Source organism: Procambarus clarkii, unplaced genomic scaffold (assembly GCF_040958095.1).
Source record: "Procambarus clarkii isolate CNS0578487 unplaced genomic scaffold, FALCON_Pclarkii_2.0 HiC_scaffold_108, whole genome shotgun sequence".
Lineage (NCBI taxonomy): Eukaryota > Metazoa > Arthropoda > Malacostraca > Decapoda > Cambaridae > Procambarus > Procambarus clarkii.
This window is the reverse complement of record NW_027189141.1, coordinates 2,678,174-2,682,680: the sequence shown is the minus strand read 5'-3', so window position 1 is coordinate 2,682,680 and position 4,507 is coordinate 2,678,174.

Below are 4,507 nucleotides of genomic sequence, written 5' to 3'. Positions count from 1 at the left end.
CTGTTCTCATACAGGTGTAGTGTATAATTCACCATGTAGTAGTACCTGTAAGTAAATCATAGAGGTAGTATATAATACACCATGTGGTAGTTCCTCTAAGATTATCATAGAGAAATTGTATAATACAACAGGTTGAAGTAGCTCTAATGTTATCATAGTGAAAGAGAATAATACACCTGGTGGTGGAACCTGTATGGCTTTTCATAGTGGTAGTGCATAATGCACTAGGTGGTAGTACTTGTAATGTTATCAAAGAGGTAGTGTATAATACACCATACAGAAGTTAGTACCTGTAAGGCTATCATAGCGGTAGCGTATAATACACTAGGTTGTAGTACCTGTAAGTTATCATAGAGGTAGAGTTTAATACTCCAGGTGGTGGTACTTATCGGAAAAACAACCCCATTTATTAACTTTCAATACATTTGACAAATATTCTTCCTGTTTATTTACTACTAACAAGATAACTCAAAGAAAACGAGATTGCCGTGGATTTTTCCCTCAGAAGAACACGAGGAAATCATTGCAATATGTCACCATTAACCTCACCAGCTAATAATATCGTGAATTCTTCTTAAAACATCAGTCTCTGGACTGTAAACATCATAAAAATATTTCCCTTGAACGAACTTAAATTAACTATAATTACTAAAATTGATTAATTATTAACCCTCTTTCTACTTCTTGATAAAACACCATCTGATGTTCACACCAATGTGGAAGACTCACTGCTATGACGCTACTTGTTACAAAAGTCCCTAGACTCTACTTTGTCGGACACTCAACCTGTTAGAACTGTCCCAAGTCCGGACCTGTTACAACTTATTCCATCTGTTACGTCAGATTTCTGTGACGCTCAACTTGACACGTCAGGTCGTTCTGATGTTACACTCTGTACGTCAGGTAACTGTGACGCTACACTTCGTACGTCTGGTTATTTTGACGCAACACTTGGTACATCAGGTATATGTGACGCTACACTTCGAACTTGAGGTCACTTTGACGCTACACTTGGTACGTCAGGTCATTTTGACGCAACAATTGGTACGTCAGGTCATTGTGACGCAACAATTAGTACGTTAGGTCATTGTGACGCAACACTTGGTACGTCAGGTCATTGTGACACTACATTGGTACATAAGGCCATTGTGACGCTACACATGGTACGTCAGGTCACTGTGACGCTACACTTGGTACGTCATGTCATTGTGACACTACACTTGGTACGTCATGTCATTGTGACACTACACTTGGTACGTCAGGTCATTGTGACACTACACTTGGAACGTCAGGTCACTGTGACGCTACACTTGGTACGTCATGTCATAGTGACACTACACTTGGTACGTCAGGTCATTGTGACACTACACTTGGTACGTCAGGTCATTGTGACACTACACTTGGTACGTCAGGTCATTGTGACACTACGCTTGGTACGTCAGGTCATTGTGACACTACGCTTGGTACGTCAGGTCACTGTGACGTTACACTTAGTACGTCAGGACATTGTGACGATACACTTGGTACGTCAGGTCATTGTGACATTACATTGGTACGTCAGGTCACTGTGACGCTACACTTCGAACGTCAGGTAACTGTGACGCTACACTTGGTACGTCAGGTCAATGTGACGCAACACCTGGAACGTCAGGTCATTGTGAAACGACAATTTGTCAGGTAACTGTGACGCTACACTGGGTGCATCAGGTCACTCTGACACCTGACGTTGTGTGATAGGTCATTGGTTCGTCAGGTCACTGTGACGCTACTCTTCGTACGTCAGATTACTGTGACACTACACATTGTACTTCAGGTTTCTTTGACACTAACCAAGTACGCAGATCTACCCAGTGCCCAGATCATCCCGGTTCCCAGACTAACCCAGTGACCAGATCAACACAGTGCTCAGATCATCCCGGTTCCCAGTCTAACTCAGTACCCAGATCAACACAGTGCTCAGATCATCCTGGTTTCCAGACTAACCCAATGCTAAGACAACCCAGTGCCAAGACAATCCAGTGCCAAGATCAACCCAAGACCCCAGATCAGCCCAGTGCCCAGATCAACCCAGTGCTCAGAGTAACTCAATGCCCATATCAACCCATTGCTCATATCAACCCAATTCCGATATCAACCTAGTACCCAAATTAGCCCAGTTCCCTAATCAAACCAGCACCTAGATCAACCTGGTGCCCGGATCGATCAAGTGCCCAGATCAACCTGGTACCCGGATCAACCAAGTGCTTGGTAAGACGGGCATCATTAATCTAATGTCGATACATCCGTGCTGGATCCCACCCTATGTCAACACAACCTGGAAACATGCCTGGGAATTGAATATTTTACGTCATTAACATAGTGCCAGAGTTTCCACCAACTTGATGGTGGTGACAATGGGAGCCGACCACTTTATAGTTAGATAATAAAGCAGACCCAATCCGACTGTGTTGGACATATACACCTCGGTAATCACTTTACAAAACTGGGTGAGGCTATGCAAGCGTATTGCCTTTGACATTGGACAGACATCTCTCTCTTTTTTGTATTTAGATTACAAAGGTCACATAATAGTGGAATTCCAGAGACTCTTCTGGTCCCATACCACCAAGTTCGTGAGGGTCACCTTGCTATCTGACATTCTTTTAAAGGGGCAATTCGACAAACCTCATTGCATCTATATAACGTTTCTTATATATTATCCAGAAGAGATTACTATTGTTGCTACTATTGTGATCATTTATACTTTTTATCGTGAAACTTCTCACCACAAGAATGACCCGAACATAATATTAATAGTTAACTCACCTTGTTGGAAAACAGAAGTGATCTGTGCAGTAAATCAGAAGGGAAGCTAAGCAGTAGAAGGCCTCTGTGACATCAACATAAGTGAGGGGAGAGTGAGGGTGAAGCAGCAGGTGGACCGCCCCCTCCACGTCCCACACGTCCTCCGACACTGCCAATATCAAATCATTGCTAATACACTTCCCTCACATTATACGGAATAGGTGAATTATGGAGTATATTTCCTTGTCGATATTCAATTAACATTTCCACCTGTATAACATTTATTGTTGCTTATCAGCAAGGATGAGTAAACAGCCTGGCTGTGGAAAGTATTGGCTATCTAAAAACAATAAAAAAAGCATCTTCCTACTTGGCCCATACGTGACACCTCCTATTTATACTCAACCTAACTCAGTTCGATACATACAGAAATCACTATTCCGTGATATATCAAATGAATAAATTTGATCATAATTATAATGGGTACCACAATCCACAATCAAGGTAAGGATAACACGATCAATGGGATGAGAACGCGAACTAAGGGCAGGAAAACATGATCAAGAGGAGGATATCATGATCAATGGGATGAGAACACGTGCTAAGGGAAGGAGAACACGATCAAGGGGAGGGTAACACGTGCTATGGGGTTTAGAACACAATCATGGGGAGGATAACACGATCAATGGAATGAGAACGCGAAATAGGGGGAGGAGAACACGATCAAGTGGAGGGGAACACGATCTATGGGATTAAAACACGAGCTAGGGGGTGAAGACCAAGAGGAAATGGAGGAAAGCCGGATCAAGAGAAGGAGAACAGGATCGGATCAAAGGGAACTTTGGCAATGAGAGGTGAAGCTAAGCAGTAGAAGGCCTCTGTGACATCAACATAAGTGAGGGGAGAGTGAGGGTGAAGCAGCAGGTGGACCGCCCCCTCCACGTCCTCCGACACTGCCAACATCAAATCATTGCTAATACACTTCCCTCACATTATACGGAATAGGTGAATTATGGAGTATATTTCCTTGTCGATATTCAATTAACATTTCCACCTGTATAACATTTATTGTTGCTTATCAGCAAGGATGAGTAAACAGCCTGGCTGTGGAAAGTATTGGCTATCTAAAAACAATAAAAAAAAGCATCTTCCTACTTGGCCCATACGTGACTCCTCCTATTTATACTCAACCTAACTCAGTTCGATACATACAGAAATCACTATTCCGTGATATATCAAATGAATAAATTTGACCATAATTATAATGGATACCACAATCCACAATCAAGGTAAGGATAACACGATCAATGGGATGAGAACGCGAACTAAGGGCAGGAAAACATGATCAAGAGGAGGATATCATGATCAATGGGATGAGAACACGTGCTAAGGGAAGGAGAACACGATCAAGGGGAGGGTAACACGTGCTATGGGGTTTAGAACACAATCATGGGGAGGATAACACGATCAATGGAATGAGAACGCGAAATAGGGGAGGAGAACACGATCAAGTGGAGGGGAACACGATCTATGGGATTAAAACACGAGCTAGGGGGTGAAGACCAAGAGGAAATGGAGGAAAGCCGGATCAAGAGAAGGAGAACAGGATCGGATCAAAGGGAACTTTGGCAATGAGAGGTGAACAAGAGCAAGAGGAAGAGTACAGTATCAGTGCTACGAGAACCGGAAGAAGAGGAGGAGAACTGCAGAAAGGAAAGGCGAA